The following is a 13,249-nucleotide window of genomic DNA, read 5'->3' on the forward strand; positions in this document are numbered from 1 at the left end:
TACTGAATCATCTCTTTCATGATAATCACAGTCGCCAAGATGATTACTGAATTATGAAAAATAAATATTTTAATGAAAATAAGAGGTACTGTTTAAAAGAAAACAGTATCCTTAATTATAATAATGCTGCTAGGTATGGCTAATAACCCTATACATTAAAGAAGATCGAACTTTAATGACCTGGACCACATCAGGGTCACAATTGGTAGCAGAACATTGATCATCATATAAAAGCCACCAAACACATGAAAGGAATTACAGTATACCACACATCAAACACTTTGGCTTGGTTCTTCCTTCCTCTAATCCTACAGACAGGAAATATTCTACATTGCCTTTGAGGTGACCAGACAGATTTAAAAGTACTCCCTTTTTAAAGAAGCATTGGAATACTGCAGTTTTCTCTAAAAAGAAGAGAAACTGCAGCTCAGCATTATTGCCACTATTGCATTACATTTCCACTTGCAGCACAGAGGTGGAGCTCCAATGTTGAGGTACTGTAACTGCATAATTTCCTTTTCAAAGGTTTTGTTAAAAACTGTAGAGAATAAGTATGGAAAAGTATATTTTTACACTGTGGATGATTAAAAATCATCCATAAATAACATGGGGTTGCCTAAATACCATTGTAAGTAAATGTACTTTAACCTATACCATCTTATAAATCACCTGAATATTTTTAGGTTACCAGAGTAAAGGTTTAATCTGTTTCAGACATCACAATACTTTAATCTGACAATATACAAATGATGCTGATATACTATTAAAAATTTTTTAAAGATGAGCATGTATTTTCAAATAAAATAATTGAATGAAAATGGATGAAAGAGAGATTTGAGTGGAAGGATACTTTGCCCAGGGAATTATCTATCATAACATTTCCTAGAATAAAAAAGATAAAATTTGACTTGATTTTATTGTTTCATTTTACAATGTAAATGTTTATAGCATTTGATTGTATACCAGATAATAAGATATTAAAGGATTATTTTTCTGTGTACATCATCAATATCTCTTCTGGAACTAAACTTTACAAATGACATTATAATTTTATAAGCCTATGTGTTATATTTCTCTAGTTTTTGGACAATTCTTGAAAGTTTAGTGGTACTATACCTCAGTTTTATCAGGTGTTGTTTAAAATCACCTGGAAATACTGAGGTTGTGTTTCACTGAACATAAACTTCATGGATTCCACTCAGAATTTAAGTGACTAGGATTCCATTCAATTTCACCTGCTGTCCATAGCATGTCTGATAAGCTGACATGGGACAGGGGTTCTTTTCACTGTTATATCAGTTTATCAAGCCCATACCTGCACAACAGTCAATACAAGTAAAGGAAAACACAGCCGCAGAATGTAAGTAATTGTCTTATTTAGAGAAGCTCTGAACTCCACAATCAATATATAAATATGAATATAACAATTTTCACTAAATGACCATGGCAATAAATGATCTAGATTAACACTTGTCCAAAAACCTTGTGTAATAGCCACAGATTAAAAGATTAACACTAGGAATTTAGTTAATGAATGGTGACTTGATCTTTTAGCTATATTCAGATATTTACATGGAAAATATTATAGTGGATGATATATGCATAAAAGCATAAACACATATATAATACATATATGATATATGTATTCTCTATATTTACATGTATAATTTTATTCTAGTATATTACAAGCTGATGTTAAAAGGTATACTACAATTATGACTAAATATTTACATTTTAAATTGCATTACTTAACCTTGAATCAGAAACTATGTCAGGTAGATTTATAGATGACAAATTATGTTGAAAAAAAAAATCTTCATCATTCAAAATTTGACGCTAACATTTGGTTACACTAAAACTAATCTATTGCTACAGTGGTCAGAACAGTGGTTAGATCTGGCATACAGGTACTACCTGCTGAGACAGTAATGAAGGACTCTGGGATTGAATATTATGTACAAGTGGTTATATACAAATGGTTAACATATTTTCCTAAAGTAAATTATGATTTAATAAAAAAAGATCTGAAAACTCTGTAAGCCAGAAAAAAATTAGCTGACACTATTTAATTTATTTTTATAACCATGCTTATACATTTTATCACCTTTGTCAATGTGGGATGTTTTTAAATTTATTTTTGTTTAACGTTAAATATTAGAAGTGATGGGCAACCATAGGTTTTCAGATTAAGCAACTGTCTATCTTCAACAAGGCTATTAATCAGTGTAAGTATTGACAGTGAACAAACAGGTATCCAGTAGTTTATCCTAAGATAGTAAACTCAGTAGACACAAAAAAAACTAAAAGAAAGATAAGCACGTGTATTTAAGAGTTACTGATTGGTGTTTTAGAAAAATAATTACTGCTTTCACATAAAACCTACACGGGTATCTTGGGCACAATATTTTACCTTACTAGTGGTTACCAAGTATTCTTACATAATATAGATAGCTAAATTATTATTGCTCATGTAATATTAAATAAAAGGAAGATGGTTGCTTTCTAATTATCTTTCTAATAAGCTTCTTTCCTAGTGGTAGAAATAGGGGTTCATGGCTAAGTATAGATACTAGTTAACACAGTAAAATGGATCTTTCTTAATCTTTCTTATATGAAGCTTTACCTCACGTTTGTGAGGTAAATTCAAAATTTACCAAAATATTTTTATCTACCTACACAAACACACAACACACTCATCCATGACTAACTATAGGAGTAAATATACAATTCACTATTTAGCTTTTCAATCATTGTTATCAATGGGAAAATGTAATTTTTTTTATATCAGAAAGAGAGTAGTTTTAAGATCTGTCTTATATGTCAGTACAGTGAACAACTACTATATTCCTAAAATTTTAAACACTTTTTTCTTCTGTGCCAGTACTAGGGGTTAAACTCAGGGCCTATGTTTTAGAGGTTTTTGACCAAGTCTAGTACTCTACTTTTTGATCCATAACTCCATTTACAGGTTTCTGGCAGTTAAGTGCAGATAAGATTCTCAAGGACTTCCCTGCCTTGTCTGGCTTTGAACCTCAATGCTCAGGTCTCCGCCTCCTGAGTATCTAGGATTACAAGGGTAAACCAATGGAACCGGCTTCATTTATATATTTTTAAGGCATATTTTAAAGACATGCTATGCTTCCTGTCATTTGTCTTCAAGCCCAGAAATATTTATATAACAAATACCTATAATCTGGGCTGGGAAGGTGGCTCAGTGGTAGAGCACTTGCCTTGCATGCATGAGGCCCTGGGTTCGATTCCCCAGCACCACATAAGCAAAAAGAAAAAAAGCCAGAAGTGGCGCTGTGGCTCAAGTGGTAGAGCACTAGCCTTGAGCTGAAGAGCTGAGGGACAGCGCCCAGGCCCAGAGTTCAGGCCCCACGACCGGACCCAAAAAAAAAAAAAAAAATACCTATAATATTAGTGCCTCAACAACAGTGCTCGATCAGGTACTAATATAGTCTATGTATTGTTATAGTTTTATTTTCCAGTGTATTTAATATAAGCAAAATATTATGAAAGACTATAAGCTAGATTTCTACTAAATCCAAACATTTTGTCATTTATTCTATAGTAGCTCTCTAATACGAAATTCTAGGGAATAGCATAGAAATACCAATGAAAGAGGGAAATGTATTTAAAAACATTAAATAATTTATAAAACCAGAATTTATGATGATCCAACTCTATTATTGAGGTAGCTTTTGGCAGCAAACAGAAAATATATTAATGAAAACCTACATCATGCTACAGGAAATCACAAAAGATAGAGCTACTTTGGTGAACAGAAAATATAAATTCAAACCCTTCAACCATATTGGCTAAAGAATATAACAAGAAATGAAACTTCACTGATATTATTTTCAAACAAATGTTTAGCCAAGTTAATTTAAATACCTACTAATCCCAAATCTCTCTGACTTGTGAAAAGGGGGTTATTTGTAACTAACACTAAGCACTATAGAATTAGGGTCATAATGCCTAGATATGAAAAATACCTCTCCAAAAACTAACACAGTGAAACTTTGAGAAAATTTGTATGTAAGGAGAATTAAGAAGAAATTATAGGCTGCAAGGAGGAAGGAGAACATTGTTTTCAAGAGATTTGTAGAATTTAATCTTTATATCTGGAAAACTTAGTATTAAGGCTGATGGTAAGCTAGGTTTTAGAAGAAAACATAAAAGCATAAAGGAAAATGGCAAAACTAGAGCTAAATTCACCAGTAATCAAGAAATGCTATGGTGAGCATTTCCATAAAAATGATTTTTCTATTCTTAAAGAAATATGATTTATTGAAGTACACAGACATAACTGTTAATGATGCTAAGCTCATCAATGGAAGGACTTTAGTTGCAACTATGAATTGCTATTGTTCCTGTTGAAGTATATATGTCATGAAAAATTAAGGAAATCTCTAGAATCAGGCTTGGTGGTTCATACCTACAATCCTAGCTAGTCAGGAGATTGAGATGTGAGGACCTTGATTTAAGGCTGTGCCTAAGCAGGAAAGTTCTTGAGACTCTTTATCTCCAATTAACCATCAAAAAGCCAAAGTGGAGGTGTGACTCAGGGTGTAGCCTTTAGCAAAAAAGCTAAAGGGTGGCCTCCAGGCCCTTAGTTCAAATCCCATTTCAGGCACAAAAAAATTAAAGTAATCTCAACCATGCCTTTTATTAGTCATATCAATCTAATGTTATTTCATATTGGGAACAACAGCCCTTTTCAAAAGCCCAGATGAGTGTTAGAAAATACACTGAAAATATACATAACAGAAGAAACAAAGTAGGAGTATATTGTTAGGATGTTAATGTATAAAACAACTGTAGGGACTGAGAAGGTGGCTCAGTGGTAGAGTGCTTGCCTAGCATGCATCAGGCCCTGGGTTCAATTCCTCAATACCACATAAGCAGAAAAGGCTGGAAGTGGTAGAGTGCTAGCCTTGAGCTGAAGAGCTGAGGGGACAGTGCCCAGGCTCAGTTCAGGCCCCACGACCGGGGAAAAAAAAACAAAAACAAAAACAAAAAAACTCCAACAATTGTAGCATCTGAAAATATCCTTCAAGTTCATTAAGGGCTATGTATTTAAATCAGTTAAGATAGTTGACTCCATATTTTTAGCAAACTGTGATTTAAAAAAATCAGAAAATTAATTATACATTAGAGTTCAGAAAATTAAAATACACTGTATGGTATCTCATCAAAAAATTTGTCGAGATCAATAAAATGGTAGAGTATTCATGCAGAAGCATCTATATTATGTTGAATATCTATGTCATGGAAATACTAGCCATGATGTAAGTTTTTATAACAGTTGTATCGTCTTATCAATTACAAAATAAAAAGATATAATTCTTTCTGTGACTGTTAATGTAACATCAAGCACACAGAAAAAAATCAGTCAGTAACCACTGTTGCAAAAATTGTCCACATGGAAAGTGACAAGCAGAAATAAAAATAAATACTGTATACCATTCTGAAAGAATTCTACCACAGCAAGTTGAGTGAAAAATAAATCCATTATTCTTTTATTAAAAATGAAATTCAATAGACTAAATTGCCCTAGAACAAGACATACCTATAAGAAATCTCACTTACAAGTATCTTTGGGTTTGGCAAAACTAAAATGGTATTTTCATATATGTGTAGATATTTTTAAAAGAATTCTTTACGAAAAACTCATACTAATACCAGATTCAAATCTTGTAAGTAAAGAATGCACTAAAAAGGATTAGGAAAGGTCTATAAAGAGATGGCTGCAGGGGCTGGTGGCTCAGTGGTAGAGCGCTTGCCTTGTGTGCATGAGGCCCTGGGTTCGATTCCTTAGCACCACATAAACAAAAAGAAAAAAGCCGGAAGTGGCGCTGTGGCTAATGTGGTAGAGTGCTAGCCTTGAGCTGAAGAGCTGAGGGACAGCACCCAGGCCCAGAGTTCAGGCCCCACGATCGGATCCCTCACCCCCCAAAAAAGAGATGGCTGCAAATGTAACAATTGAGAAAGTTTTAGAAGAGCAATGGAATAAATTAGTCACAGATAAAATCCCGGAGAGGACATCAGAAGACCCACAAATATCTACAGTATGAAACAAAAACTGCATGCACAAGTTCATAAATGTTCAGAAAATAAATTACAGACAAAATACAGGTTTTTCAAAGCAAAGATTGAAAGTTAAAAAACTTTCTAGTTAAAACTACTATGAATTGAAAAACAAGTTTGAATACTTTAAAATTCATACTACCTGTCATAAATATTAAGCTACAATCATCAGTTTATTAAAAAGTTTCTTAATATAGGCATTAAGAGATCCACATAATAAGAGAATATAATAGACAGTCAACATACAATTGTAAATGGTTTCTAGGTTGATCAAATTCTATAAGAAAAATTTCCAGATATGTGCTTGAACTCACTCTTGCTCAAGTGTATAGACTGACTGGTAAGGAACTCAAGTCACCAGAACCTTTATAACATATTCAATTATAATTTTGGCATATGGTAAATACATGTAAACAAGTAGCATAAAACTGTTTTAAGATGCATATTTTTCAATAAAATTTTCATCTGAGTATATAGTTAGGATAAATAGGAAAATGAACAAAAAAAGTTTTAATTTGCTTTCTTTTATAATACTGAAAGAACTATTAAACTTTACTAAAGGAAATATAACCATTTACATGTTATAATGATTTTTTAAATATCTCCTGTGAAATGCAAATCACAAAATATATTAATTTTATTAGACAAGCTTATGTTAATATTTATATCTGATCATAACTCACTTCAGCTTATAAAAATATGAGCAAAACCATTGATTGAATGTTCAACTACACTTAAAGAATACAACAATGCTAAGGTGAGGATCGAGTTAGAATATTTTAAGAAACACAAGGAAAATACACAAAAAGATCACTCTTTCAAATAGTCTACACAAAGTTTGGAAGAACACTATCAGGAAAAAGCCTAGTATCTCAATAACAAAAATGTAATGAAATGTGAATTTGAAACTTCAAAACTTAAGTTTCAAAGTTTCATCTATGAGTTAGTTAACCTAGAGGCAACAGGCCTTACAAGAAACACAGATAGAGCCATTAAGATATAATGCTATAAGAATAGGTAATAGAAGCTGACAATTATGTGTGACATGGGAAATTTTTTTCAATGTCTATATGTCTGGGTTTTTTTTTTATCTATCAAATAGATAATAATTATAATGCTTACAATCTAAAGATTGTTAAGTGCATAAAATGAGATATAAGCATTGCTCGGAAAGTTCATGTGGAATGAGAGAATCTTTGGTTCCAAGGAAGCATTCCATAGATGTTAAGTGCTGCTGTGTGCTCCTACTGTGACATAATAGCTACCCAAACATTGTCAACCCTTGCTACAGATGTCTGAAGAAAGGCAACATTACCTCTAAGTAAAAGGAGCATAAAGTTTCAAAATAGCAGGATTTATTTAAGAAATTAAAAGATGTTATTCTCAAGACTTTTTAAAATTAAAGCAATACTGAACAGCAAAGGAGAAGTCATTTTAAGGATAACCAATCAATGTAAAGGTTTTCATAAGAAAAACTATTAAGCCAGGCAATAGTGGCTCACACTTGTAATTCTAGCTATGCAAGAGGTTGAAATCTGAGGATCATGGTTCAAAGCCAGACCAGGAAGGCACATCTGAGAGACTCTTGTCTTTAATTACCCACCAGAAGCTGGACTTGGAATGTGGCTCAAGCATTGAACAAAAAAGCTTAGTGATAGCACCCAGGCCCTGATTTCAAGGCACAATAGCAGTGCACACTTGCATGTGCACGCATGCACCAAAAAAAGGCCAACAACAAAATAACAATGCTTGAAAGACTGAATAAAAACAAGCTAGATTTCAGGAAAGTTGAAAATGCATACATTAACTATAGCCACATAAAGAACACTAAACAATAGTGGAATAAACAAAATATTTAGTTGGAACAAGATCTACTAAAGAAGCAATTCATGGTATGATTAAAAGTACAGAATGAAATCAGATTGGGGGAGAAGGTGCATGCTTTAGTAAAAGACAGGAATTTTGTTACCATATACACTGAGCACTTTGAGAACTGGTATGATCAAGTAATATTTCAGAAGGGTACATTAAAGCTTAACTCCTACAGTACCTGAATTCACACCATGGTGTTGAATTGTAAATCGCTCAGCTCTGTAATTCCTGTTAAGTGTGGATGTGCATGTTCTTCAAGGACTGTCCCACTAGCTATTTCACTGAATGAAATAATTTGTGTTTTGCTTGTCACATTTCGTCATGTAAATAATGTCTAGAGGTCTGAAAAGGCTTAATCATAATACTCCAAACAAGACAAGCTTTAGGAAGGCTTTTTAATAGTGAAAAATATTTAATTGGTTCACAACAAAATGCAGTGCTTAGTGTTTCAGAATCTTTTAGACACTATACTATCTAAACAGTTCAAAAACAAGCATTCTTGAATATGATCAAATCAGAGGATGACTACAATATATTAGTGAGTTCAAACAACTATAGAACACTAGTAGAGGATATCTATTATTTAAGACAGACATATATACACATAGAAAAAGGAGCTAAAAAGTACTGCATTTTGCTTATTAACAATTTTAAACATCTTTATATGTTCTTATCAATCATTTTCATGTTTCAGTTATTTAGTAAGATTCTTTTCCCCTTTTATCTATTTGCTTATTATTTATGTACTTATTTACATTTTTGTCAGTTATAGAGCTTGACCTCTGTGCCTTATGCTCTTATTCAACTTGCTTCCTCATAGTTGGTGCTCTACCATTTGAACCATGCCTTCAGTCAGCTTTATGATAGTTAAGTAGAATTTGCCTAGGATGATTTCAAACTGAGATCCTCTCATTCAGCCTCCTGAGGAAACAGGACCACAGGCATGTGCCTAACTCACCTATTTTTATTTATTTTTTTACTTTTCACAAGTACTGGGGTTTGAACTCAGAGCTTTGAACTCGCAAGTTTGGTTTGAGCCAAACCAAACACATTTTGTCCTTCTATACAGACAGAGCCTCATACTTTTGCCTGAGAGCAGCCTAAGATCACAATTCTCCTTCTATTACTTATATAAATGAAAAAATAGACCTGAGCTACCACATTTGGCTTATTCTTTGAGACAAGGTCTGAGGAACTTTTTGCCTGGGCAGGCCTAGAATTGCAATCTTCCTATTTCTACTTCCTAAGTAGCTGAGATAATAGACATGAGCCAACATGCTCATACCTTAGCCCAGTTTTAAGTTGGGACTTGTTTCCATTTGTTACTTTGCATATTCTAGACACGATTCTGATTTTATCTATATATTATATTATGTATAATTTCCAAGTATTTTCTCCTATTCTTTTGCATTTCCCCATTTTTGAAAAGTCAGAAAAATATGGCAAAGTATAATTTATCTAAATTTTTCTTTGTACCGTGTGTTTTGGTGTTATATTTAAGAAACCATTATTGAATTCCAAGTCAGAAATATTTACTCCTATTTGTTCTATAAATTTCAGGCTTTTGGTATATGGCAATATAAGTAGTATTTATTGAAATGACTACAGTTTACTATTGATTTATTTTGGTCACTTCTATCAAAAATAAACTGATAGGAAATGAGATGCTCCATTTCTGACTCAAATCTATTCACTGTTCTATATGTCTATACAACACTATCATCATTACCTTTTCTTTGCCTTAAGTTTAAAACTCAAGAAATGTGAGCCATCTGACATATTTCCCTTTCAGGATAGTTTTGGCTGTTATTACTATGTAATTCTAGAAAATTTTTTATCGTCCAGAATAAACTCCATCCTCATTAGTATGATTCCTCATTTTCCTTTGTTCTCATTCCCTAGGAAACACTAATTTATATTTGTCTCTATTGTTCTACCTGCTTTGGAAATTTCATATGAATGGAATCATACAAAGGTGGCCTTTTAAAAAATATCCACTGAGATATTATGGCTAAATACAATCATAAAAATAATAAGACCTAGAAAACAGGTTCTTTATAAGTTGATGTATTCATTTTTATCCTAATTGAGCCACTCCTACTTTGATTACTTCATTTGTTGTGGTTTCTATTTCCTGCTATTTTTCCTCTGATGTTGATGACACAGAATTTCAATGAGAATTTAAAATTGCTTTGATGAATTCCTATGTAAATACCTTTTGTAGTTTAGGTTTGTATAAATGACTCTGGAACATGAACTTTCAGGGGAAAACAAGTAGGCAGAGCATGTCATCTAGGATGCTAAAGATTATATTTTGATATTCTAACACATATCCCTAACTTTAGGCTAGAGGGGCCCTTCAAAGTTACTATACATTCTTGAAACTCAATTTTTCCTAAGCCTAGGCAGCTGATAGATTTACCCAAGAAGAAATGGGCATAAACAAATAAAAGAAACACCCTGAGGGATACTAACATTAAAGAGGTTTTAAGAAAGCAGATGTAAAGAAAACTGAAGTGTCAGAAAGAGACAGGGGAAAAATGTATAAGTTCATTACTTGACTTATGTAATTGTAATACCTCTGTATATCACTTCTATAATAACAACAAATTAATTTTTAAAAAAGAATAATTAGATCTGATCATATAAAATAATATTTGTCAAAATGAACTCCAGGAAATGAAAACAAGAGTTTTTTTTTTAATTTCTTTTCTGTTGTTTTTGTCTTCATTCCTTTTTTTTCTGTTTGTTCATTTATATGTCTTTGGGAGTATAAGGGAAAGCACAGAAATAGAGGGACAAAGGGTGGGGGAGAAAAGCAGCAGAAGTACGTACTAGATACTTTGTTGAAAATGAATTATACAACTTGTGGGTGAGGATGAGAGAGAAAAACTAGGAGACATCAAGGGAAAGAATGGCATTGTCCTAAAGGAAATATACTCTTTTCTTGAGTATGCAGCAGTAACCTCTCCATATGTCACCTTTATAAAAACAATGAAAAATTTAAAAAATTATTATAAACTATCTTACCAAAATATAAGCTGAGTTTAAAAAAGGTAATGATACTGAGCCAGGTGTTGATGCCTCTTATCTGTAATCCTAGCTACTCAGGAGGCTGAGATATGAGGATTTAAAGCCAGTCTAGGCAGGAAAGTCTGAAAGACTCTACCTCCAATTAACCACCAAAAGTGGAGGTGGGCTCAAGTGGCACAGTGCTCTCTTTGAGTGAAATCACTTAAGGACAGCACTCAGACCCTGACTTCAAGCCCAAGGACTGATACAAACAACAACAACAATAATAATAATAATGACACAATTAACAAAAGAGCTCAAAGTACAAAGGATAGAGAAAGAAAGGAAATGTATCAGTGGTTTGCTTTTTTTAATGGTGACAAGGTATTTTTATTTATTTTTTTGGTCATGGGGCCTGAACTCTGGCCTGGGCACTGTCCCTCAGCTCTTCAGCTCAAGGCTAGCGTTCTACCACCTGAGCCACAGCGCCACTTCCAGCTTTTTCTGCTTTATGTGGTGCTGAGGAATCAAACCCAGGACCTCATGCATCCAAGGCAAGCACTCTACAGCTGAGCCACCTTCCCCAGCCCAAGATATTTTAATATAGATTTTTTTATGCCAAATAAGAAGTAAAACATTATATAAAGACCATTAACTCCTTAAGATGTAAAAAATAAATTCATGTGAAAGAATGAACTTTAGAAAACTTTAAGAATTTATGTTATAAATGAAATCCAAATTAGTTCTCTTAATAACTACTTAAATCCTACTGTGGGGTTAAAGCTTCCATCCCAGAACTCAGCATTCATTAGGTGAGCTATACCCCTGGCCTTAATGTCAGATATAAGAACTGTAATGTTAACTGTATCACTAATGACTAGTGACAACTACTCTTTTTGAATCCTGTTACATAATCTTCAAAATACTAAAGAAGGTGGAATCATTAGATGATTCCTAAAAACTCCTTTAGCTCTGACATTCTAAGATTTTATCTAAGCCTTGCTAAATAAAAATTATTTAAACATGAATACCATATATTATACATAAAAATTGGTATAAAGAAGTGATGAAGATATATAAGTTGAAGGGAAAAAAGTGTCAACTCCCATATTAGAGCATTTTAGAAATATAATTTTTGAATATACAAATAAAAATAGAAGCTAGGCATGGTAGCCATGGTAATCCAAGAACTTGGGAGACTAAGTGCAGACAATTGAAAGTGTTTTGCAAGATGGAGACCAAGCCGAGATATACAGTCAGACTATTTTTAAAAAATGTAATAGGGGCTGGGAAGGTAGCTCAGTGGTAGAGTGCTTGCTTGCCTTGCATTCATGAGGTCCTGGGTTCGATTCCCCAGCACCACATAAGCAGAAAAAGCCAGAAGTAACACTGTGGCTCAAGTGGTAGAGTGCTAGCCTTGAGCCGAATTGCTGAGGGACAGTGCCCAGGTCCAGAGTTCAGGCCCCCATGACCAGCAAAAATAAAAAAAAAAATAAAAAAATGTAAAGATACATGTCATTTCTAGGTAGTAAGTATATATAAAAAAATTATAATCTTTTCATAGCTGTAACATTTACAGGAGAAATGTTTGAATATAGTTTTTAAAGAATGAGACTAAAACATGTGAAAAACAGACCAGCAAGGAAAAGACGACACTTACTTGTTCATCTGTATTTCTGTAAGTTTTCTCACTTGGTATTATTTGTAACATTGCTTTTATGTCTGCCATCAGTGCCAACTTCAGTACAATTATGTATTATTTTTATCATGTTGATTACACATGTTCTCCAGTTTAGTTGTCTATATATGCTTAGTGTGGTTTGCAAACGCTCAACGACAAAATCCAGAGCACGGCATTTTCACAGAAAGTGTTTACTATGAAATTTCTCCTTAGAAGTTTGCTTTTCTTTACAGCTTTGATCCATATGACATCCATAGTCCTATATTTCAAGTAATGGCTTACACTTAAATTAAGAAAATGCTTCACTTTGATACAACATGACTACAGTAGGATGTGGTGGTTCTACAGAGAACCTCATTTTCTTATGTGATTAGAATTTTGGTCAAATTTGAAGCCTTCTAAAATTTTCCAAACTATGCTTCTTCAGTTTTATGGCGTCTTGGTACTTACACTCTGTTATTCATCAACACTTCACAGAAATACTTGATTTGTCTGAATGAATTTAAAAACCCACAACTGAAGAAATCAGAAAAACCTGGTTTTAAATATCAAAAGATCCTGAATGAGAAGAATTTCTACAGGCCACACTAA

General features: G+C 33.1%; 1 protein-coding gene across 2 annotated transcripts in view; it reads right to left on the reverse strand.

Annotated features, from left to right (window-relative positions):
- Vps13b (vacuolar protein sorting 13 homolog B) overlaps positions 1-13,249 on the reverse strand; it is a 505,216-nt gene that overhangs the window by 231,246 nt on the left and 260,721 nt on the right. The window lies entirely within an intron of this gene.

Source organism: Dipodomys spectabilis, unplaced genomic scaffold (genome assembly GCF_019054845.1).
Source record: "Dipodomys spectabilis isolate Male_0828 unplaced genomic scaffold, ASM1905484v1 ptg000783l, whole genome shotgun sequence".
NCBI classification, from domain to species: domain Eukaryota; kingdom Metazoa; phylum Chordata; class Mammalia; order Rodentia; family Heteromyidae; genus Dipodomys; species Dipodomys spectabilis.